General features: G+C 44.1%; 1 long non-coding RNA gene across 1 annotated transcript; it reads left to right on the forward strand.

The window, feature by feature from the left end:
- The first annotated feature begins 1,514 nt into the window (after positions 1–1,514).
- LOC128626129 (uncharacterized) lies at positions 1,515–6,221 on the forward strand. Its single transcript, XR_008390053.1, has 3 exons — positions 1,515–1,614; positions 3,556–3,703; positions 4,113–6,221. It is a non-coding gene; the product is annotated as an uncharacterized LOC128626129 (long non-coding RNA).
- Positions 6,222–26,456: the final 20,235 nt, after the last annotated feature.

Here is a 26,456-nt window from a genome sequence, read left to right on the forward strand (position 1 = left end):
GCCGCAGGCAGGGCTGCGCGTGGGGGGCCGGGCGCCCACCCCGCGCCGGAACCCGGGGAGGGGGAGCGGAGACGCGGCCCGCTGCCCAGAGGGCAAGCTGGGCTCAGCTCCCCGCGGGCGCCGGCAGGGGAACTAGGAGAATGGCCCCCCACCCACACCGGAGTCCACCCCCACCCCAGCGATTTTGCTGCCAAACCCAGTCAGCTACAAACACTAAAGCGAGTCCTTAATTACAGGGAGGAGAGAAAAAGCGCGGTGCCCTTCAGAGCCCTCTCCGCCCCCGCGGTCCCGAACCCCCGCCCCACTCAGGCTTCGGGTCTTCCCCTTTGTGTGGCCTGGACTCGCTCCCAGCGCGCAGCAACTCTGCCGGGATCCCGAAGGACGGGGGTGGCGGGGGCCCGCGGAAGAGGATGCTCGGAAAGAGAGAAGCGAGGGCTAAGGACCAGCACCGCGAAGCATGGGATCCCAGAGCTGGAACTCCGTCGGGCTCCCCGGCTGTTCCTCTCCAGCCTCACCAGGGACGGAGAGCTGTGCGCACCTTCCGTTTAACGGACTGAGGGGAGAGGGGAGGGAAACGGCAGTTTGGGTCCCAGGGGTTCTTCCGCCTCCTCTCCTCCAAAGACAAACAAACTCAACCCCCCACCCGCCGGGGCAGTAGAGAACTCGTGGGACCGTAAAAATGTCGTTCCCAAATCCGGCCGCCTGCGGACACCCGGCTTCCGCCGCCCAGCGCGGACCGGCGGGTCCGCCCACGGAGCCCGCCGCAGCCCTCTGGGGGCTTCTCCCGCGCCGGGTGCGGGTGCGGGCCGAGCCTGGCGCCCTGGGCTTGCTGGGTTGGGGCCCCAGGGGCACCAGTTTGGGGTCCCGGTCCTCCCCCGACCTGCGAGGGAGCGCCACGTCCCACCCCATCATCCGTGGGCTCGCTCGCAGACCCTCTGCCAACCGGGGGGCAAGGGCTCAAGTGCCAAGGCCACTGGCAGATCCCCGACGGGACTGGCGGGGTGCGGAACGGACTTGGGGGGCCCAGGCCGGACCAGGGAGAGTCCTGCCACGCTTCCTCCCTGCTCCGCTCCGCGATGGGAAGCCGCGCGGGGCCCGCGCTCCCGCACGGAGCTGGCATTTCGTCTGGAAGCGGGGGGGGGGGTCCCCGAAACAGAGCGTAGTGGGAGCTGGAATAAATTGGCCGGTCGCGGCACCGCTCGCCTAGGGCGCTTGGACGTGACAGCCTTCCCCCTACGTTCCGAGAACTTTTCTCAGGCGCCCTAACTTGGCTGAGGACAGGCCTCGGGCGGCCAGCGGCTGGCGCCGGGATCCCGCCCCTCAGCCCCCGGCGGGAACCCCCCACCCACCCTGCGGCCCGGGCGCTCGCGGGGCCGCGGCGCGGAGAGGCCGCCCGCGCGCTCGTCTCGCCTTATATCCGCGGAGGGCGGCGCCTGCGCAGGACCCGGCGCGGCGGCGCGGCCTTTGAAGTCTCGGCGGCTGCCGCTTTCATCCTTTCTTTTTTCCCTCGCAGGCCCCTTTGTGTGACTAAATTTGGCAAGAATATGGATCCGAGCCAGTCTTTCCACGTGTGCTCTCAGCTCCCAGCTGAGAAGGCCAAGGGTTCTCTTCCGGGTAAGGAGACAGGGAGAAAGATCAAAGAGTTTGGGGAGCTGGATCTGAAATGTGAATTGAAAATAAAAATCAAGCCTGGACACATTCCAGATTCTAAAGCAAAACCAACCCTCAGCAGAGACCGTCTGGCTAGGACTCTCTCTCTCTCTCACTCTGCTCCCTTTGCTCTCTCCCTTTCTCTCCCGCAACCATCCTGGAGCACATGGAATAAGATAAAGAGAACATGGGGAAACACTTAGTTCCTCCAGATTTTGTTTTGCAGTAATTTTATTAAGGAAAATATCTTGTTCATAATTACCGTTATGTGAAGCCGAATTTCTTCAGCCATAAATACTGTCTCATTTCAGTGTGCTTCACACTTTCATCTGCAGCCGCATTTGGGAAGAGAACGTTGACACAACACGTGTGCACGTATTTACTGTGCAGAATGTTGCTTTTTCTACACACAGTACAGTGCCCCGCACAGTTTTTTTTTTTTTCTCACAGAAGTTAGGGTCTGGAGAACCAGTGTTAATGTTATGTTTTTAATCAAAGCACTCACTATCTCAAAGGTCTCACTAATTTGAAGACCTTTTATTGGCAGATTTCAGAAATCTTTTCCTACAGTTAGAATGTGACTAGAAAGTTTCTGTCTTGATGGTTAAACAGTAAGGCCCTTCTTGAAATGCTTCTTGAACAGTATTCTCTTGTTTTAGAAGTAACCAACATAAAGAGTCAGCTTCGAACGTGTAATGGAAAGAGTCAGAAATCCTGGGTTGGAGGTTGGCTTTGCCACTCCCTCCCATGATGTGATGGCCTTAGGAGAGACTTTCAACCTCTCCTAGACTCAGTTTCCTTCCTGCAAAATGGGTATGATGGCTGCCAACCTGATAAGATTGTTTTAAGAGTTCAGTGAGATAATGCATGTGAAAGCATGTGCAGATCTACGGTGTTACTAGTCCACAAAGCAACGATGATTCTTGAGGAGATCTGTAAGTTACAAAATGGGAAACTTCTAAAGCACTCAGAACCTTTACCACAGGGGCAGATGGGGACAGTGTCAAGCACACACATCCACTGCTGTGACTGTCTGCACAACTGCAACAGTGGTGGCACCAAAGTCACCTTAGCCCTCGTTACCCAGAGTGAGTGTGGTGAGAGAAGGGAGAGAGGGAATGTGCCTCATCTCTGCCTCGTGTTTATGATGGGCTCATAATGAACTGATAAGTGGATGAAGAAAAATGACACTGAAAATAGAATACTTTTTTGTGAGGCATTTGACACAGCTGCCAACAACTCTGAGAACAGCCTCCATAGACTGATGGCCTATGAAAGGGATAATGTGTATACATGGATGAAGTGTTTCAAACAGCAAAAGCCCTATGAATACAGGGACAGTGAGCAGAAAGGCGCATAAGAGGTGTGTTTTGGGGATTGTACATCTCACCAGAATTTATGTTACAGAATAGAATGTGATTGCATATCTCAAACGGAGGCATCTGAAGTTTTCAAGGCAATAAAGATTATGGACGGAGCTGGATGGGAAGTGACGGGAGCGTTACACGTGCGGCACTTAGGTCCTTCAGTTCAGTGTGTTTCTTTCACGGGTGACCCTTTCTAACCTAAGCTAACCTCGCTGACGGAGTCATTGCCTCGGCTCTGCGTCTCCATATAAGTTTTCTGTGTGACCTGTGCTCTGAGCGGTGAAACAGGAGTGGGGGCTGCTTCCCAGGGTTCTGTTCTCCTTTTCCTGCAGTCCAAGACTGCTCCACCTCTTCTGGTGGCAACCCTCAGACCTTGCAAATAGAGTCAGAGGGACTCCATGGTCATCAGAGGGTAAGGCATTTAGGAGGCAGCTTCTTTTTAAATAAAAAATATCTTTCCCCAAGTATCTCAGATGAGAAGTAAATGCTGATCAAATTCATTGATCAGCTTGAGTCTCCCTTTCACTCTTCTTTACAGATGCAGCCATTTTTGAAATTTATTTTTTGCTGGAAAGAGGAACATGACCAAGCTCTGAGAGTTTCGTTTCCTTTGAGGGGCGAGGGGTTGGCGCAGTGGGAAGGCCCTGAAAATACTCAAGGAAACCTTGGATCCTCCATTGAAGAAGGTAAGCTCTCCAAAGGGAGAGGCATGACTACAGGATTTTCTTATTTTTATAAATGTGTTTCCTCCATGGCTGTGGCAATGGAGGGGGGTTCTTGAATGGTGGCAAAGGCACCTTCTAAGATGGACAGCCTCTGTAGCCTTCTCAGGCTTCCCGGGCTATAGCAAGAGCAGGGCCCTGGGCTCTGCCAGCCATGGGCCAGCGCCTAATCCCTGGTGGGAGGCCAGAAGCCCAACCTATATAGCCTTATTGCCGGAAGACCAGAGCAGTACCAACAGAGTCATATAGAGATTAATGCAGAACCAGGTCATTAGTTTCATTGTTTATCCAGTTACTCAAAGCACAGATTTGTGTAAATTTCAGCCGAAGCGGTTGCAGCCTGCCTTTGATGTGCATGATCTGTACATTTCAGTTCTCTGGGAAATTGCCTGACTGACAGGAACTACATCCAGTGCCCAGAACACACACCTACGCAGGCACAGTGAGACATGGAGCTGAACGATTTTCCGATGAATGCCACCCAAGTAAATAAACCACCTGGAGGGTCAAGATTGAGCCTCCTTTACATCAAGACAGGACTTTGGGGATGTCCTTGTGATTGCTCTGTACTGGTTCTCATTTGAAACTGGGTACCTACTTTACTGGGTACTCAGTATCTCTCAGAGGAGGGTGTTGGCCTATGTAACATTTGACCTTGAGGATGCTTTCTTTTTAAACCTACTTCTGTCCATCAAAACAGACTTATTGACAGGGGTTATCTAGACTAATACTTACATTTATGCAAGACACAGCTTGTGTCTTACATGTACAGCTATGCTCAGTCTCAGAATTAGCAATTATGGAACTAATTCAGAAGGCAGACAGACAATGGAAATAGTTCAAGCTACAGAATTGTCATCTGGTTCAGCTAAGCACTTTTCTTTGGCAAAAATAAAGCTAATCTGCCTGATCGGAATTTGACTTAAAGGCCCCGCAATCCTATCCTGCCTGTGGCAGATCTCAAGTCCACGCTCCTTAGGTTAAAATGGCAGAAAGCAGGAGACAGAGATAAATTACTATCTTATGAAGTTAGACAGTGATTTTTTTTACTGCCATTTCAGATAACTCTGCAGACTACCAAATATATTCTGAAGCTTAAATTATCCAGATATTTGACCTTTACTGGTCTAATTCTCTGGATAATTTTTGGATTATTTTACTTTGTATTGTAGGAACAGCAAATCTCTGGTGGCTGAGTCAGACAGACCTTGTAAAATCTCTCTTGCATTACTGCAAGTAGCCTCTTAGCTGGTCTCTGGCTGCTGCTCTTGCTGGGTTCCAGACATGCCCATAACAGTCCACACGTCATAAGGCAGCCGAAGTCATCCTTCAGTATTTCCTAGTTGTGGTGGCTTCCAAGTTGCTACAGGAATAGACTTCTGGCTTCCTCTCCCTCTACTCCTTGTTCACTGCTCTCCAACACCGCTGGTTCTCCTGCTGTTCCTCCAATGTGTAAAGCATGCCTGTGTGCGTGTGTGCACATACACGCACATGCACACACACATGCACACACACACACTGCTTAGTCTTTTACTTGTTGTTGCCTCTGCCCAGAAGCCAGGCAGCACTCCCTCCTTCATGGATCTGCTCAGATGACAATTCCTCTCAGACCCTGTTGTCTATCAGATGGCCCACCCCACCTCACCCTGATTCTGGGCACTACGTGTTCTTTCATAGGCCTCATCTTTCTTCACTGTCACTGCCTGACATGTTTTTTATACTTATTTATTTATTACTTTCCTCTCCCTCTAGAACATAAGTTCCTTAGGAGTAAAGACTTTTGTTGTATCTCTACTGCCTACCACGGCCCTAGGTGCACAGAAAATAAGCATGATGTCTGTCTGGGAAAAGTCCAACCATTGTTGATATAATGGGAATGGTTTGCAACATCGATGTAACCTGGCAGCCAAGGAGAGTGGACTGGAATGTGCACGTGTGTGAACTATGATGACTTCACTGTACTAGTTAGTGGGGGCGGTAGACACCACTGAGTGAGCATGTGCACTGTGTGGCCATAGCATTCAAACTGATCGAGGAAGTAGAGAATGAATCTGCATCAAGTTTTTGCGTGAACATTACTCCACAGCAACTACTGGGATGGTTCAGAAGGCCGTGGCTGTGGGCAACTGGGGATTGGCAGGTTCATCATGACAATGTGCCTGCTCATGCACCACGTCTCGTGCAGAGATTTTTGGTAAAACATCAAATCGCCCAGGTGACTCAGCCCCATTATAGCCCAGGTTTGGCACCTTGTGACATCTGGCTTTTCCGAAAACTACAATCACCTTTGAAACGGAAGAGATTTCAGACCATCAATGAGATTCAAAAAAATACAATGGGGCAGCTGATGGTGATTCAAAGGATTTTGCAGAGTGTTTTGAACAGTGGAAGAGATGCTGAGAGAAATGTGTGAAGTCCCAAGGTGCCTACTTTGAAGCGGGCCGAGGTGTCATTGTCCTACGTACAGTGTTTCTTGTATCTTGTATCTTCTCCAATAAATGCTCTTTTTCATATTACATGGCTGGACTTTCTGGACAGACCTCGGTATGTGTTGAATAATAATGAATAAATATAGCCTTTGCCCCTCAATTTCCTCATCTGTAATACCTTTCTTGTGGCAGATTACATGTATCTAATATAAAATTGCATGGCACATTGTATAGACACTGAATAGGTTAGTAACTATAATTGTATTGATGAACACTGCCAATAGAAATAGAACACAAGTCATATGTAATTTTAAATTAAAAAGCTAGAAAGATGCAGGTTAAATTAATTTTAATAATATATTTCAATTAACTCCAATATTCAAAATATTACCATTTCAACATGTAATTGTTATCAAAACTTATTAATGAAATATTTTACATTCTTGTTTTCATATTAAGTTTTTGAATTTGGTGTATCATTTACTTATAGCACTCTCAGCTCATAGTAGCCAAATTTCCACCCATCAGCAGCATGTATGGCCAGAGGCTACCATATTAGACAGTACAGCTGTAGTGGGTCAGCTCTTTAATGACAAGTTTTTGTCTCATTTATCTTTGTAAGCCCCTTGCTACAGTAGTACCTTGCACAATTCTCTTAAAACAGTAGATGATAAAAAAATGTACCAAAGAATATTATAATTTTGTTACATACTACTTTCATGGCAAATATAAACTTACTTTCAAGTTCATTGGAGGGTGAAATAAGTGTTTGAGCTAGCCTGAGACTGTAAGCATCATCTTAAATGATTAAAATAGTGCTTTGCACATAATAGGGGCTCACTGAATAGTTGTGGTTCAAATATGTGCTGAATAGTTTGAGTATTTTGCTACATTCTTAGAAATCTATAAGGTGAAGATTTTCTATAACATATTTTCTAAAATGTTTTTCTCCTCCCCTGCAAAACTGATAAATTCTCTACAAGTCATGTAGGATCAAAGGTTTCTTAAGAAACATATAGCGTGGCGAGAACCTATGCACCCCAATGTTCATAGCATCACACCCCAGGCTTTATTTCCAGCTCTCCTCCTGCCACTTCTTGGCCACACGTGGGCCAGGTAGTAAATCTCCTCTGTGCTGTGCCTGATTTTTTCAAACAAGGTGCCTTAATCAAGCACTCACCTTAGACTTAGGCAAATATTCTAGAGTTGCAAAAATCATTCTGCCCATTTCAGAGATGTAAACCTTGATGCAATAAAAAGTTAGGTAATTTTCTGGAAGCAATGGGTAAAGAATTTTCTGATGGGGGGTTTGCCTTCAAAGCCTTGATGTGCCTTTAATGGTAGAGAGGCATCGTGTGGACATAAGTGCATGAGTATGTCATCCGTTTCCATAGTTTTGAAAATCACCTATAAAATAAATTCCAGGTGGATAAAAGACTTAAATAGAAGCCGTGACACCATTAAAGTCCTAGAGGAGAACATTGGCAAGAAAATCTCAGATATTTCACACAGCAACTTTTTTACTTATATGTCCCCCAGAGCAAGGGACATAAAGGAAAGAATAAACAAATGGGATCTCATCAAAATTAAAAGCTTTTGCACAGCTAAAGAAAACAGTATTAAATTAAAAAGAGAACCAACTGTATGGGAAAACATATTTGCCAATGATACCTCAGACAAGGGTTTAATCTCCAAAATATACAAAGAACTTACACAACTCCACTCTAAGACAAGCAACCCAATTAAAAAGTGGGCAAGGGACTTGAACAGACACTTCTCCAAGGAGGACATACAGAAGATCCAGGGACACATGAAAGGATTCTCAATATCGTTAGCTATCAGAGAGATGCAAATTAAAACCACAATGAGATACCACTTTACACTGGTCAGAATGGCTATCACAAACAAAGCAACAAACAACAAATGTTGGAGAGGTTGTGGGGAAAAGGGGACCTTAGTTCACTGTTGGTGGGATTGCAGACTGGTACAACCACTGTGGAAAACAGCATGGAATTTTCTCAGAAAACTAAAAATGGACCTGCCTTTTGATCCAGCAATACCACTGCTGGGATTATACCCTAAGAACCCTGAAACACAAATCCAAAAGAACCTATGCACCCCAATGTTCATAGCAGCACAATTTACAATAGCCAAGAGCTGGAAGCAACCTAGGTGCTCATCAGTAAATGAATGGATCAAAAAAGTATGGTACATATACACAATGGAATTCTATGCAGCAGAAAGAAAGAAGGAGCTCCTACCCTTTACGACAGCATGGATGGAACTGGAAAGTATTATGCTGAGTAAAATAAGCCAGGTGTTGAAAGACAAATACCATATGATCTCACCTTTAACAGGAAGCTAAACAATAAAACAAACAAGCAAGCAAAATAAAAACACAGATACTGAAATAAAGAACAGGAGGACAGTGACAGGAGGGGAGAGGGGAGGGAATTTCAGGGGAAGAAGGGGAAGGATTTACAGGAACAAGTATAAAGGACACATGGACAACAACTAAGGGGGGTGGAAATGGGAGGGAGGTGGGGAGCACTGCGGGGTGAGCTGGGGTGGGAGTAAAAAATGGAAAACTGTACTTGAACAATAAGTAAATAAGTAAGAAAATGACCTATAGATTCTTTCATCAACAATACAGAGTTAAAGAGTAAGCTTATGTAACAATTAAAGTGAAGGGTGTTTGAAAGAAAACAGTTAAGTATGTTGACAATGATTCCCGAAATTATTTTGCCAGCAAGAAAATCACTAAAAGTACATGCAAAAGACTCTCAACAGGATGTTCACAAAAGGGTAGTTTATAACTTTGAAAAGTCTAGTTGTTTGAACTAGGGGTTCTTAAGAACCCCTAGTTATGCAGCTATGAAAATGAGGCCATGTAATTATTTTTATTCACTTGAAAAGATAGCAGGGCTAAATTGTTAAGTGGTAAAAGATTATCAGTTAACAAGTATTGATACTTAACATCCCTTCGTACCTGTTATTTTTTAGCACGCAAGCTCTGTGACAGCAAGGGCGCCCTGCCTTGTTTATTACAGTGTACCTGGTGCCTGGAACAGTTCCTGCCAGACACCTGGGCGCACAGTCCAAATCTGTTGGCTATCTCTAGAAGGCGAGACTAAAGTACTGATGGACTCTTCTCTGAATAGGGGGGCACAGATGGGATTTATCCTCTTCTTTGTGCTTTTAAAAACATATGCCATGAACAAACATTATTAAAGGAAGAAAATTTTAAAATGTTAAAATATAGTATGATAAAAAAACTTTTAAAAATAAAAGAGCCAATCCTAGGGTATTTTGACAATAATAACAAAAAAGTAGAAAAAGATTATGAAGTCACTATGGAGAAGACGAGGAGAAGGCAGCAACGGCAGCGTGGGAGCCACTGTGTCACAGCAGACACTTCGCAGGGCCCACTGGTGGGTGTGCAGAAGTTCACGAAAGGGGCTCTGACCTTTTATGTCTATCTATCTGTCTATCTTCTAATCCAAGGAGATTTTCCCCATTTCTCCTAGAGAGAGGGAGAGGGAGGGAGAGGGAGTCACACTGATGTGAGAGAGAAGCATTGATTGGTTGCCTCCCTGCATGCTGGGACCAGGGGTCCATATGGGTGCATAGCCCTGCCTGGAGCCGGGGTCCATCCTGCCGCCCAGGTATTTGCTCTGATGAGGAATCGAATGTGCAGTCGTTCAGTTATGGGACAATGCTCCAAACCACCGGAGCCACATGGGCCAGGGCTGGGCTGTTGATTTTTAAGGCAAAAGTTGAATAGAGTGAAATGTACTGGCTTTAAGTGTACAATTCAATGAGTTCTTACAAATACATACACCTGTGAAACCACCCCTCTGATCAAGATATGGAACATTTCAATCACCCCAGAAACTCCCCCATGGGAAAAACTTACTTTGAAGCAACTTTTAAAGCTACATTTTTTGGTGAAATGTCATATGTTGTTAGATCATCATTTTCTTGCTGACTGCTTTGGAAATATCCCTTAAATTCTATGCAATTTGTTGTCTCCCTCTGAAAAACCTGTCTGGTGAAAATAGGCTTCTCCAGAAAATGTGCTAATAATATATTTTATAGGAAGGGCAGAAACGGAACTCATGGTGCAGGGTTGGCCATTGAAATGCTGAAGTGAAACACCATGTAAATTCAGGGAGATATTCATATTACAAATTGTTTTTCAGTGTAACAGGTGAAACGATGTCTGTGGCCCCAACAGACACAATAGTCAGAAGAGGTCTTGGGTGCTCCGGTCACAGTACTTTGGGGAGGAGACTGTGGGGCGAGTTGAGAAAGAAGTGATGGGGTGATTTCCAGAGGCAGCTGCGTCCCAGAGACCTGGGAGTGTGATCTGTGGTAGGTGTAGCAACACTGGAAGGCAAAACGGTGGGTTTGCACAGGCCTCCAGCACATGCACCTGAGCCTAGCACTCCTCTGGCCTCTGTCTGGTTCAGTCAGGTGCATACATGCAGTTCAGCAAAGCTAACAGGAGGGGCTCTTGGCTGTGGCACCAAATAGCACTCACTGTAAAAATGAAAAATAAAAAGGAGGGGGTAAGGCGGCGCATTTCCTGGATTTCTCCTATGGGAAGTGTGAAAAAATACAGACAGGATGCAGTTTGATGCTTTTTCCCCTTATTGTGAAATAGTTGACATTCTTGTCTTCTCTCTCTCAGTGGCTCCCTGTGTCTCTCAGTTCTCTCCCCGCTCCGGCCCCTACGTGAAAATAAACCTGGGCTTCCAGGAAGGAGAAAATTCAATCAATTTAAATATGGGTTCAAAGGCCTGTGCCTGAACAATCTGATCAGGAAACAGGTCAGAATTGTCCAACCATCTGCGGAGTGGATTGCCACGTGGCTCGGGTCAGATGATTTCTTAGCTAAGGGTCAGAACTTCTTGGATTACTCTCCTGGTAGTCCAAAAAGACCTTGCACGCCATGAGGGAAATAAAAACAATAATGTGAAAACCACATTCAGGATTTACTCCCGGGATGGACTGCAAAATGCTCCAGAGCCGCCTCTCCCTGCCTTTCATCTGTCCCTCTTTCTCCATGGGCCCTGCGGCATGCGGGCTGTGAAATCACTCGCCAAACTGTTTCCACTGGTGAGTTATGAGAATTTCATAGTTTGACCCCTGAAAATGAAGAGAATTAAGAATCAAGGTGGCGAATTGGTCACCAGAAGCCTAGGTAAGAAACACCTTTGTGCAGTGGCCGTGTAGGTAAGAAATAATAAGTGAGCTGAAAATTAAGATGATAGGAAAGAGGTAAACAGAGCAATAATAAAAGTTAAGTTAGATTCTGTGAAAAAGAAGCAAGAGAGAAAGTTTGCTTAATCATTAATATTTTCCTTTGTTTGCCCCCTTCACTTATAGACCAAGGTGAGCATTTATTTGTTTGCTTGTCTTCCCTGCAAGAGCTAATGCTCTGTAATTAGTTATAGTCATTAGTGCAATAATAGCAACAGCAAAACTGATCTTTAAATGGCAGTCATTGTCATTATATCTATTTTTGATTACTAAAAGTGAAAAAAGATTGAAAATCAAATGGACACTGTACATTAGTTACTGTGAGTATTTCACTTTACTATGGTTGATTTAAAAAAATAGCTATTCTGTTTCATATAATGCTTCAAGTAAATGACATTTTCTGCCTCTCACGTTTGAATACAGGACTGTTATCTCAGGGTTCCCAGCGCTGGGGAAGAAACACTTCAGGGAAGTGGCTCTATTTCAGCTGTGCTCTCTCTGCTCCTTTTTTATTAAAGGAAAAAAGAGGGGAAAGAATAAGATGAAAAAGAAAGAGAAGAAAAAAATAAAATAATAGTTCTATCTCTAGCTTAAGACTATGATCCTTTTGAATAAAACTGCCCGCACTTCTCATTAACCGGAGGATGAGTGGTATCCTATTTCCTCATAGCTTCTTCTTGTCTAAGATGAAAGAGGAATTTACAATCAAATAAGGATGATACTTGCGGACATCACAACTAATTTATAAGGTTAAAAACTCAGGATTGTATTCCCATCAACATGACCCAAGGTTAAATTTAAAAGGGAAGAGGGGGCAATTTCTCTTTTCTTTTTATTTTGGTGACCCAGTCACACTGTGCGTGGATCAGTAATTATGTCACCAGCCTCACTATGAACGCTGACGAGTGTGACTTTGTGTTCACACACTACGTTGCTACTGGATTTAAATGGAACTAACTTCATCACCAGGTTGGAGATAATGTAGACGTATTGCTCGCTCCTCTTTTTTATCCCACTCTCTCCCTTTTCCCACCTTCCAGATCGCTGGTGCCACACCAGAACGGGATAGAGAAAAGGGCAGAAAGTTATTCACTGACTTAGATACTACAAGGCACTCACAGGAGTGACTCTATACGCACAAGATCCATCATACTTACTACAGGCATCACAGTAGGGGCTCGATATTTTTGTTCGTGTAAAAAATAAATCAGAAAATTAAACCGGTCATCAAATATCTTAGGCAAAGCACCCTCTTGTTGAAGAAAAGGCAGTTTTTGTTAACCTGAATTAACCAGTTAAATGTGATGTTTAATTATACTTTATTTTGTCAGGGAAAAAAATCAGACTTTTGTAAAGGTGCCCAACGGCACTCAAAGCACCGGCAGAGTGGCAGCAGGTGCAGGCACGGGCCTCTTCACACGTTCTCTCTGAAACACATTCAGACGTGCTGCGGGCCCTCGTGCTTCCCTAAATCTGACGGTCGATTCTTATTTGACTCATCGTCAGCAGTTGGCCCAGTTGATTGCTCTTTTTCCACTTTCTCACTTGTTCCCAGGATGCCATCAGCTCTGCCTTTTTCCTCGTCTCCTGGGCCGCCTGTCAGTCAGTCTCCTTGGCTTGTTCTTCATCTTCTTCCTCACCTGAAGTTGGCAGAGTGCCCTGTGGCCCAGCCTCTCAACCCCTCCTTTTCCGTCAATTCATTCCCTTGGTGACCTCATCCAGCCTCATGCCTTTAGATACATGAGACACTGGCAACTCCCAGAGTTATATCTTTGGCCTAGACCTAGCCTCTGACTGATAGACTTGCATGTACAACTGCCTAAGACCTCTCCATTTGGATGGCTAATAGGCGTCTGAAATCTAACATGTTCAAAATCTAACTGATCTTTCCCCAGAGCTGCTCCTCCACAGTTTTCTCTCTCTGGAAACGACAGGTCTGTTCTGCCGCCGCTGCTCAGGCCAGAAGTCTCTTTGTCTCCCTCCCCATACCTACTCTAGCTACAAGTCCTTTCCCTGCAAAATGTAACCAGAACCAATGACATCTCATCACCCTGGATCAATCTGCCATCATCTTCCATCTGGATCTCAGCAGCAGCCTCCTAACTGATCTGTTCCTGGCCGCGCCACACCTGCCTGTTGTCTTCACGGCCAGCAGAGTGATCCTCTTAAACCTGAGTTCAGGGCTCCCCTCTGCTCAGGACTCTCCAGATGTTTACCGTGTCAATGGTTTCCGAGACCCTACATCATCTACTCTCACTCCAGACTTTTTCAGTCGGGTCTCCTGCTGCAACTCCCTCCCCTCGTTTACTCCGTACCAGCCTTACCAGGATTCTTGCTGTTTCTCAAATCTCAGGCATGTCCTTGCCCTGGGATTTTTGCACAGGCTATTTCTTCTCTTCTAGTAATCGTTCTCCAAATTTTCACCTGGCTTACTCCCTCGCCTCCTTTGGGTCTTTCCAAATATTCCTTGTCAGTAAAACCTTCTCTGACCACCCTATTTAAAATCATAACCCCTACCCAGCCACTGGGACTCCCTATCCTCTTTTCCTGCTTTATTTGTAGCATTTATTGTCAGCTGACACCCTCTATATATTATTCATTTCTTTATTGACCATCTCTCCACTAGAATGTAGTTTATTGGAGGGGAGAGATTTTTGTTTCCTTTATTGCTATGTCTCTAGTCTCCCAGGACAGTTACTGGTACAGAGAGAGTCAATACATATTTGCTGATGAAAGAATATATTCAAACACATCTACACACAGTTTGGTAGCACTTGGCACCTGTATACTTTATCCCTCATGTACTTGTGAGCTATACATGGGGTAGCTTGATATTTGTAAATAAATTATTTTAATGGATCAGGGATGTTATTAGATCATTTTAAATGGATCAAGGCATATGATGGTCTTTTTATGAGGATAAAATTCCTTTTAAAAATGATCAGTAGTTTTCATTTGTCTACATTGTCAATACAGATTTTCATCCTAATGAATTGCTTTCATAGAGAGGAATCTTTAAAAAAATTATATTGATTGAGTTTCAAGAGAGAAAAGAAAGGGAATAGAGAGAGAAAGAGAGAAATATTGCTTTGTTGTCCCACTTATTTGTGCATTCATTGGCTGCTCCTTGAATGTGCTCTGACCCAGGTTTGAACCCACAACCTCGTTGCGTTAGCACTGTGTTCTAACCAACTGAGCTCTGGCCAGGATAAGAATCTTTCTGAAAACCCTATTGGGCAGATAGATGTGATGAGGCTATTTCTCATTGATAAGGAGGAGAGTAAATTTAAATTTAAATGTGTTTTATTTTATTTCTTTTTTTAAAATTAATTTATTGTTGTTCAATTACAATTGTCTGCATTTCCCTCCCACCGCTACCCCTACCCAAGCCAAACCCACCCCCTCCCTTGCTTCCACCCTCCCCCTTGGTTTTGTCCATGTGTCCTTTATAGTAGTTCCTGAAAACCCTTTGCCCCGTTGCCCCCTCCCCCCTCCCCTCTGGTTACTGTCAGATTGTTCTTACTTTCAGTGTCTCTGGTTATATTTTGCTTGCTTTTTTCTTTTGTTGATTATGCTCCAGTTAAAGGTAAGACCATATGGTTTTTAAAAGCCCTGTTTCTCGGTGGCCTGGTCTGGACGAGATTCGACCAGGCCAGCAGGAAGGTGGTTGGGTTGGGTCCTGTGCCTCTGGAGCTGCTTCAGGCCTCACTGGGTGGGGAGGCCTTAGGCCGGAGGTATGGAAGTTGATCTTGAGAGATTAATAGGTCCAGTGTAAATTCCTTTGATGTAAGTAATGGGAAAACTATTTCCTTTTTTATCTTTTAGTCTCAGTTTAGTGTCTAGCAGCCTCTGCCTGCTGGTCCGTATCTCTCACCTCTATCAGGTCGGTGTACTCAGGCCAGACTTCCAGCGGCAGCACTGGTGGTACTCGCTGCCCGAGGTCTTCTCTTGCTGCCCACAAGGCCGCCCAGGAGTGCTGGGGAATTGATGTCCCCAGAATCATCCTTGGACACCAGTGGGTATAGAGCTCTCACCCCTGGTCGGGGCTAATTCTCAGGTGTGCTCTGCCCTGGCTTTCAGAGTTTCTCCAAGAGGATGAAGTTCCAGTTTCCTGGAGAGATCGCTGGCCTGATACATCATTTCTTGACTTCCCTCCCTTTTCTATCACAAGTCCCAACTCCCTTATTTGTGTTTCCATGTTTCCTTCACCTTTCAAATAAAGTACTTGCAAATGAATTCTTGTCACAGGGTTTGCTTCTGAAGAGATCACACCAAGGTGGTACCAGTAAGGCTTTCCACCAGTTACAATGCTTACAGAGCTCTGTTTCACAGGAGAACTAGTTCAGGCCTCCTCCGGCTGGAAAGTTTGGGTTCTTGAGAGCTTCTTGCTGGAATTACTGACAGTTGTTTGGTTTTTATTTTTTTTAAATATTTTATTTACTTATTTCTAGAGAGAGGGGAAAGGAAGGAGAAAGAAAGGGAAACATCAATGTGCGGTTGCCTCTCCCACACCCCCCACTGGGGACCTGGCCTGTAACCCAAACATGTGCCCTGACTGGGAATCAAACCGTCAACCCTTTGGTTTGCAGGCCAGCGCTCAATCCACTGAGCCACACCAGCCAGGGCTGTTTGGTTTTTATTATACTTATTTTTCAGTAACCAATTTATTGTGGTAATGATTTTCTACTTACAATTGTGATATTAAACGAATCCATTTATGTGTAAAAGTGAGTTGGCTTATACAGTGTTGATTAAATAACAGGACTGGTGATAAAGGGATTTGACAAAAATCTTGGACTCAATGACTGAAGTTTGGGGAACATCCTGGTAGCTCCTTAACTGGCTTTGTCGGGTCTCCAAGGGAACCGAAGAGTGTCCTGCCATGCTTCAGATGGCTCCTTCACAAAATAGCAAGAAGTGATATGTAGAAGCAATATTACTTTATGGTTTGTTCCCCATAAACTTGGTATCTTCCCTTATGATTTAAATACTTGAGCACATTGAATAAATTTGCTTCATCCGTGTAATCTTTAAATGTCTCCCTTTGGAATATCACACCTTCTTACTTCTCCCTCATCCTTCATCTCTTTTCTTAGAAGAGAAGGAAAGAGCAATCACCCATAATCTCAATACCCAGAAATAGTTACTGTTGACATTATGTTACATTTCTTTCCTGTCCTTTTCTAATAACATACATAAGTGATGAGCTGAACCCATTCTGGTACCCCCCCCCCCCCGGTTGAACACTAAGGGCAGTGCTCATTTTCACCTGAGTCATTTTACTTGTTCCCTTCTTTCTGATCCTTCTTGACGTTCTGTCCTGCCCACTGATTGTGACACAGAACTCTCCCCTTTTGGGTCTGCTCCTTCTCCATTTTCTCATAAAAATCTCTCTCTGCTCATTTCTATTTACTTATTTATTCATTTTTAGAGACAGGGGAAGTGAGGGAGAAAGAGAGGGGGAGAAACATCAATTGGTTGCCTTTTGTACACACTCCAACCAGGAACTGAACCCATAAGCCAGGGAATGTGCCCTGACCAGGAATTGAACTGGTGACCCCTTGCCTTGCCCTATGACACCCAACCAACTGAGCCACACCTGTCAGGACTCTTAACTCATCTCTTAACTCCAGGCCCTCAATCTCACCACTGTGTGAAATCCACCCCATGTCCACTTCTTTAAACTGGATTGCATTCCTCAGCCCCAGAGCTAAAACATCCTTTCCTGCACGGGCCACGGCCACATCAGACTCACCATGTCCAAAATTATAATAAAAATGTTTTCTCATCAACTTGGGTTTATTTCCGAGCTCATCAACGTCAGCCCAAATCAGCGAGTCCTGCTGGCCTCCTCACTCTGTGCCCGCCCTCCTGCCCCCCCCCCCCACTGCACTGCCTCCGTGCAGGCACTCGGGCCCTCATGGAGCCCTCCTGCAGGCCCCACGCAGGCGCTCAGCGCCTCTGAAACAACCGGCCCGTCACCTGCCTGCAGTGTCCTCACCTTAAGTGCAAAGGGATTAAAAAAATACACAGTCTGTTCATGACACTTTCTGGCTTAAAACAATCTCCAATGAAATGTGCAGAAAGCTAAACACTAAACTGTTTTCTTTAAGGAACGCGGCAAGATCATTTGCTTTTTATTCTATGCACTTTTCTACAGCTTGATTTTTCTTTAACAATTAGCATATATTATTTCACCAATGAAAATGAATAAAGATAAAGATTTTCAAGAAGAAATATGTTCAATGAGCAGCCCCTGAGCTTACAAGCAGGAGGCTAAAACTTCACTGTACCCTGTGGCTGATTCCCCCTCAGCACACGACAGCCTTGTGCCGTGTGGGCCAGGTTCACACTGAGGGCTCCAGGAATTCCAAACTACATGCAGTTTTTCAGGCTTTGCTCACGCTGCTCCCTCCACCTACAGTGCCATTCCAGTCTCTACCACTTGTCCTGTACTTAAGCATTTTTGATGGCTTAAGTCCTGTCACCTCTCCTATGAGGACTTCCCCAACCCAGAAGGGGTGAGCATGCATCTTTTGTTCACTACCCTGGAAATCGACCCCATGAAGGAGTCCACTCTGGTGCCCATGCGGTTTCTGTACGTGTTGGCCCCTCCTCCTATGTGCCTCTCAGCAAGCGCTCAAAAACCAACAAAACAAGACCTGTCATTCACGGAATCACTCCCCTGTGCTGTATGCCCCATGAACATACGACATCATTTCTCCTCCTGGAGACAATCTGCAAAGCAGCATATCTCGATTTCACAGAGTGAAAATCAGGGCTCAGAGCCAGGCGAAGAGTGGCCCAGATGGCCTGTGGCGGAGCTGGGATGTGGAAAGTTTGCCTTGTACCGCCCCTCCTGGAGGGCACTGAGGCCAGGGACTGTGTCTTCTAGTGTCCCACTCACAACAGCTGGCACAACGATGGCCCACAGTCCAGCAGTAAATGTGTGCCACTGAATAATTTAGTGGGATAGTAGTCTATTTCACCAAGGATATTTACCAGGGTTATGAACTAACCTCCTCCTTTCTCTCTTTCCATCCATGCAAAGAAAGTTTTATTTTATTTTACACTACATTGAGAACTGGAAACCTCTGTCATATCCATCTACTGACTCATTAGCATTTTGTACTCCACCAAAGCAAGCTATTTAAGTAAACATTGAATAATATAATAAAGTAGGTCCTAATTTAGCTTAACAATATTCAACTCGTGTGCCATGACACAATGGTGTGCCAGGAGAATTTTTAAAATATATTGTATCAATTATGCTATTAGAGTTGTGTCAGTTTTTCCCCTTTACCCTCCTCCACCCAGTACCTCCATTCCCTCCAGCAGTCCCTCCCTAGTTCCTGTCCATGGGTCACGCACGTAAGTTCTTTGGCTGCTCTGTTTCCTACACTGCTCTTAACCTCCCCTTCTCTGTTCTGTACCTACCAACTTGTACATCTTAATACCTGCAACTTTCCCCCTATTCTTCCCCTTCTCCCTCCAAGCTGATAACTCTCCAAATGATCTCCATATCTCTGAATCTGTTTTTGTTCTGCTTATTTGCTTAGTTTGTTTTTTAGATTCAGTTGTGGGTAGTTGTGAATTTCTTGTTATTTTACTATTCATAGTTATGATCTTTTTCTTATACAGGGTCTAGCACAAATAACACGTCCTTTTAATTGCAAAATCTTTTATTACAAAATCATAAACATGTAATTCTGTAGTATAACAATATCACAATAAAAGCACACCATATGACATTTTAGGTGAAATGTTCAAATTAAAACTGTAAATTATTACACCCATATTATTACCCTACCAACCACACTCAAGCAGAAGTTACTTCTGCTGGATACTGCATAATTCGCTTTAACATTTCATATAAAAAGAACTTGGTGATGATGAACTCTTTTAACTTTACGGTGTCTGGGAAGCACTTTATCTGCCCTTCCATTCTAAATGATAGCTTTACTGGATAGAGTAATCTAAGTTGTAGGTCCTTACTTGTCAGTACTTTGAATACTTTGTTCCAGTCCCTTGTAACCTGCAAAGTTTCTTTTGGCCAATCAGCTGATAGTCTTATGGGCACTCTTTTGTAGGTAACTCTCTGCTTTTCTCTTGCTGCTTTTAAGATTCTCTCTTTATCGTTAACCCTTGGCATTTTAGTTGTGGTGTGTCTTGGTGTGGCTCTCTTTGGGACCATCTTGTTTAGGACTCTTTGTGCTTCCTGGACTTATATGTCTATTTCCTTCACCAGATTAGATTAGTTTTCTTTTATTATTTTTTCAAGTAAGTTTTCAATTTCTTGCTTTTCCTCTTCTCCTTCTGGCACCCCTATGATTCGGACGTCAGTATGTTTAGAGACGTCTCAGGCTCTCCTTAATTTTATCCTACTTTTTAAAAATTCTTTTTTCCTCTTGCTGTTCTGACGGAATGTTTTTTTCTTCCTTATGTTCCAAATCATTGATTTGATTCTTGACTTCATCTGACCCTCTGTTGGTTCGCTGTAGATTTTTCTTTATTTCACTTAGTGTAACCTTCATTTCTTTCTGTGTCTTTTTATGCTGTTGAAGTACTGCATGAGTTCCTTAAGAATTCTGATAACCAGTGTTTTGGACTGTGCATCTGACAGGTTGCATATCTCAATTTCATTTCATTCTTTTTCTGGAGTTTTGTTCTGTTCTTTCACTTGGGCCATATTCCTCTGTCTCCTCATTTTGGTGGCTTCCCTGTGTTTGTTTCTGTGTACTAGGTAGAGCTGCTTTGACTATCTGTCTTGGTAGCGTGGCCTGTTGTAGAAAAGTGCACTGGTAAGTTGCGGGGGGGCAGAGCCTTAGGTACTCACCGGAGCAGGGCAAACTATGTCATTGCACTGTCTCTGTGTGGCGGAGGGCTCAGGGTGGGCACAGTGCTGCCCACTGGCCTCTGGGGTTTTGCCCAGGAGGAAGTTGTCTCCTGGCACTTGCCCTGTTGTCAGTCACTTCAATTTCTCCCTGTGTGCCATTGGTGCCCTTCCAGCTGTTGTTCTGGTGCCAAGCAGGTGCATCTGCGTAAGTCCGAAGTCCATTACGCTACTTTAAGAGGGGTCTTCTGAGAATCCTGCTTATTCCACCACCTCACACCCCACTGGATTTTATAGCCAGAAGTTATGGTGACTTATCTTCCTGGCACTAGAACTCTGGGTTGGGTGGTCTGGTCTGGGGCTTGGATCCCTCGCTCCTGGGGTTTGCCTGCCAATGTTTATCCACCATATGTGGATGTGGGACCACCCATTCCACGTCTCTGTGCCTCTCTGCACCCCTCTGCAGCTCTGCACCAGCTTCTCCACCTCCCCACATGTCTTCGCACTTCTGCCCCTCCTACTCGTCTGGATGAATGTAGCTTCTTTAAATCCTAGGTTGTTAGACTTCCATACAGCTCACTTTTCTGATGAGTCTGGTGATATTTGTTTTGTAGTCTAGTTGTATTTTTTGCTGTAGTTGGGTGAGGAGGCAAAGCGTTTTCACCTTTGTCTCCATCTTGACTGAAAGTGCCTAACCTCATCCTGTCTCCACATACTCTCTAAAAGAGGTGCCCAAGGGACTCAAGGATCACAGAGAAATTTGCAGGGGTGAGAGTATATCTGCCCTTGGGGAATCTGCCCTAGAGTGGAGACATTTTAAAGTTGTTTGCCAAGTTTATTACAACAGCTTTGTCCCTGAACAAGGCACACACACAAAGCGTCTGGAACTCCACCCCAGGGAAACATGGAGCTGTTCCCTCTCTCTGGGCGGATGGGAGGGGCTGACAGAAAGGTCTGCATGCCTGGCAGTCCTGCAGCTCTGCACGGGAGCCGTGGGCTGCCTGGCACTCTGAGCCTGGGAGTCATGCGTATGTGCGCACGGCCTCTGTGTGTGCCTGTGAGTGTGCACAGGGTGAAGCACCGCTGGTGAAGGGCAGTGAGGCTCTGGGCAAGTTGGACTAGCAAGGGTGGGTGTGTCAACTTCACCTGGTTTGACACTGGGGTGTGGGAGAACCTCATCTCAGAGGCTGTCACTGCTCCTGCAAACATGCTGACTGAATGGGGAAGCAGGAATGGGGAAGCTGGAGGAGAAGCAGGAATGTGGTGGGAAAAATGGGGGCTCCTAGTTCCCTCTTGTTGGGGATGTGTGTGGGGGTGCACAGTAGCAGTTTGGTGAGCCCAAGGAAAGAATTAAAAAATCAGATGTTCGTTGTACACTTAGGTCCATTTCAAAGGTAGAGGAGACCTAATTTCTCCTTGGAGGAGTTCACATGTTAGCAGTGAGAGGCAAACCCGCGACACCGGAAAACAGCAAGCATGGTGTGTGCAGTCGTTGGCAGGTCTGCGGGGGTCCGGCTGCTGTGGACACACTATCACATTCAGTCATCATGGCATCCCAGTGAAGTAGGCACATCCTTTGGTCTTACCCACGACACACTGAACGCAGCTGTGGCAGTGTGCTGCCAGGTAAGTGACAGCACCTGGATGCAAACCCAGTTCCGAGGCCACATTGTGTCCGGTTCTAGCGCACTGTGCAGTGAAGGCGTGAGTCAAACTATTTGCTAAGTGTATTATGCAAATGTAGAGTGATAATTATGTTACTACGTCTGTGCATGACACTGCCAGCACTTGGAGAAAATGGAAACAAAACTTGGTCAGGTGGCTCCTGGGAAGAGCGGGGCTTCCTGCTAAACAAACAGCATCACTTTTTGTTACTCAGGATTTGGGCCACACAGCACTTTGATCTACAAATTTTAGTAGATAACAAATGAATATTTATTGTTTTTTATGAGCATTGTTTTGTATAAAACAAATTTTGGGGAGAGGGAAGGAATAAATATTTGGGACAGCAAACATTTAAATGCCAGTAGTTAATTTACTTTCTTACCTTGATTTACAATGGTAACATTTGGGTGGAGAGTTGAAAAAAAGAACACTCTTTTGTTCTTGCTTTATTTAGAATTTCTAAAGTCTAAAGGAATGTTTTTATTGCAAGTACATAAAGTAATGAAAATGAAAACCCCAAGGATTTAAATGCCATTAAAGAAGCTTAACCCCAGGGTGTTAAAAGAGCAAAGGAAATTCTAGCATATTTAAAAATCTTTTTGTATTTTTTTTCTTAAAAACCATCTAACTTCAAATTTGTTGTTACAAGGGCAAGCAGGGAAAGGAGTGTCACAAAGGGAAATGGTAAGAAGAACCTAAGTTTCAGGCGAGAAGACCCAGGGCCCCACACACTGAGGAGAAGGCACTAATGGCCGGTGGTTTAGGGCAGAGGAGACAGTAGGTGTCTCACAGACTAGGGGGTTTTACTGGGATGACTCGGATGGCTCATCTAATGCGGTGTGGCACAGACTGCCCTGTCCTCTGCCTGCATAGGTGCAGCCTGCACGACTAAATAGCCACCAGCTTTGGAGTCTTAGGAACCTGAGATCCTAAAATCGCATTTAGAGCTGATGTACTGTTTAACAAGGGTCAGCTAGAGGGAAAGCATCTGATAGGCTCAGGCGTCACAGGCACAGGCTCTTAATGCGTCAAACATACCATTTACCTCGATCCGATGGTATTTTCAGGAAAGAAAATAGTCTTGTCTCTGGGACTTTGCCACACTGGAAATTGTCCTGAAATTTTAAAATGCTCCTAAGTTTCATAACCTCCACAAGTGTCCACAGAGTGTGTTTTTCAGAGCCTATTGTTTTAGCTCGCATTTGAATTTTCTTATTTGTTTTATGGCGTTATCACAAGCAGAATGGTGTAGCTATGGCAATGCTTACAGAATGTGTGTGTCACGCTCTGGGCAGCAGCGCCCTGGGCGCATCTGAGCTGCTGAGCAAGGAGGAAGATGACATCAAAGAACCTGAAGACTGAGCACGTTTACTTTTCTGATTCAAGTTACTCCATTTGGAAAAGAGTAAACACAATTACCTTAACAACTGAGCTGGAAGGCTTTGAGGGCTTAACAGGACATTGTTTTCCTAGGGAGAGGTAGGGACTGGGGAGGGTCTGGCAGAGGGGCCTGCAGAACCAGGTGGCTTGATTTGTTTTCCCTTTCTTCTCAGAAATGCCGTGGAGTAGTTACGGACTGTTTGATCGGATTTCTTACAAAATTAACTTGGTCGATTTGCCCTGATTAAAATGGAATTAATGTCCATTATAAAATAATTAGAGAGGCCCAAAAGAAAATTTACAAAGTTCTACCATGAACTCTTCCAAGTCTCTTCCTACATTTGTCCCCCCAGCCAACCACTCACCTACACAGATTTTACATCCATTTATAAACCACTCCTCAATGATAGCATGTCATTCATTGTTAGCTTTTTTTTTTTAACATAGTATATTCTAGAGGCATTTTACTCTCAATCCCTACAGAACTGTTTCATTCCTTTTATCTGTAGCATAGTATTCCATTATATGGATGTTCCCTAGTTTATTTAACCTGTCCTCTATTGATAGATATTTAGGTAGTTTCTAATCTCTTGTCGTTACCAACTGTTGGATGATTGATGTTCCTGTAGTTGTGGTATTTTGCAATTGTGAGAGTGTGCCTGGAAGATAACTAGAACTGGATTTGCTAGGTTGGGAGGTATGAGCATTGGTGGTATGGGTAGAAATTGTATTGCCTCACTTTCCATAAAGATGAAGGCAATTTATTCCCCTGCAGCCCTGTGTGAGAATGCCTGCTTCCTTCATAACACAGTGTGTTATCAGACTTCTGGATTATTGCAATCTGGAAAGTGAAAACAGTGTCTCAGTGTAGATTAATGTGAACTTCTCTTACAAGTAAGGATGAACACCTCTGCCTACCTTTAAAAAGCTCTTTGTGTATTTTGTATTCTGTAAACCGTATGTTTATATCCTTTGCCTATTTTCCTATTATTATTTTTTTCTTGTTGATTTGTTATAACTCTTTACATATTAACAATGATAGTCTTTTTTCCCTCTGGCATATGAATCACAAAAAAATTTACCAGTTTGCTTTTTGTATTTTATTTTATTTTATTTAGTCCCCCTCCATCACTCTGCAGAAAGTTTTTATTTTTATGTAATCAAATATCCTGATATTTATCTTTTATGACATAAAGGTTTTACATTAAATTTGAAGACTCTTTTCCCAAAATAGGTTATTTAAAAAATCTTTCCATACTTTTAGCTATTTGTCTATGAATTTATATTTGATTCATCTGGAATTTTTTTTGTAAAAGGTATAAGGTAAAAAAAACCAGTCTTACTGTTGTTTTCCATATTGCTCTCTGCCTGCCTCAACACCATTTTTGCTGAATAATATATATATTTATTAATGTTAAAAATTGCTGCTATATTATTATTTTTTAAGGTTTTATTTATTCTTTTTTAGAGAGGGAGAAAGAGAGGGAAGGAAACATCAATGTGTGGTTGCCTGTCATGTGCCCCCTACTGGGGACCTGGCCTGCAACCCAGGCATGTGTCCTGGACCGGGAATTGAACCAGGAACCCTTTGGTTCACAGGCTGACACTCAATCCACTGAGCCACTCAAGCCAGGGCACTACTATATATAAAACTATGTCATGAGTTTAGGTCTGTTTCTGGGCATTCTCCTTCATTCCATACATCAGTTCATCTAGGCCTTGTACCAGTACCATGTTGTTTTCAGAACTGTAGTTTTATTTATGCATTTTGAAATCTGGTAGAGCTTGTTCTCTCCTATTACTCTTTTCTTCCAAATTTTCGTGGCTGTTCTTGCTTGCTTATGGACATTGAAATGAGATTGTCCAGTTCCCCCACCAAAATAGTTAGCCTTTCTTTTTGAAAACCTGTTAAGTTTACAGATTGATATAGGAAAAAGTTAAATTTTAAGACGGTAAGTCTTTATCCAAGAGCATGGTATTTTTTGCTATTTTTTTCAAGTCTTCTTTTGTGACTAGTAGCAGATTCCTTTAACACTCACTCCAGTAAAGAGCATCCTTCTTAATGAGGTGCTGGCAAGAAGATAAGCCCCCCAAGAGCTAGCCAGACAAAACGAGATTTTGGCTTAGCTAATGTATATTTATCATCGTTGGGAACCATCTTTTCCTTTATTTAAGTGTACACAGTCAGTGAGCTTGCATTTCTGTGACCATATTAGTAACACGTAAACAACCTTTGTGCAAAATTATTCCACACAGTTTTTCCCTTTGGATATGAGAGAGTCCAGCAAGATGACTTTTTGGCCTGTAGCATTCTTTCTCTCTCTCTCATTTTTATATCTAAATTTGACTTAACTTTTTAAACCAAATGTTTTATTTTGGAATAATTTTAAATTTACAGAAAGGTTCCAAACATTTAGATTTGCAGAAAACGTTCCTATGCAACCTTCACCCTGTTTGCCCTAATGTTAATATTTTAAATAACTGTGAGGCATTTGTCAAAACTGAGAATTAACATTGACATTGTTTAACTAAGCCCCAGACTTCATTTGGGTCTCACTAGTTTCTCCATTCAAGTCATTTCTGTTTCAGGATCCAGTCAGGAAGCCATGTGGAGCTTCTTAGTCTTGCTCTTTATTAACCCACAGAGGAGGCAGCAACCTTGCTCTTTGCAGCCTCTGGGGTTAGCCATGTCAGCTCCTGTCCTGTGGCTGGAGGAAAACCCTTATGACCACTAAATCTGATCGTTCAATCGCACGATACAGTGTTCCTGCTCTACACGTTCCTTTCTGCGGTTGCAGCATTCCACGCCTTTAACCTAAATCTGTGTGTGTGTGTGTGTGACATAAAGACAAATCAACATTTCTTTATGGCTATACAATGACTGTCTCTCAAATGCTACTGATAAGGTTGTCATATGTATTTTGATGAAACCATTGTTTATTAAATCAATAAATGGGTTCTTTTCATGATGTCTACATTTGCCTAATCTACAAAGATAAACAGTATGATTTATTTCTGTGGTTAAAATCACGGGCTCTTAAAAATCCGGGTTTAAACATCACTCAGACACTCACCGTCTATGTAACCTGGGGTAAGTTCCTTCATGTCTATGAACTGGGGCTGCATCCTCTGTGAAACGGAATGA

Source organism: Artibeus jamaicensis, unplaced genomic scaffold (genome assembly GCF_021234435.1).
Source record: "Artibeus jamaicensis isolate MK-2021 breed Jamaican fruit bat unplaced genomic scaffold, CSHL_Jam_final scaffold_3222, whole genome shotgun sequence".
In the NCBI taxonomy this organism is placed as follows: Eukaryota; Metazoa; Chordata; class Mammalia; order Chiroptera; family Phyllostomidae; genus Artibeus; species Artibeus jamaicensis.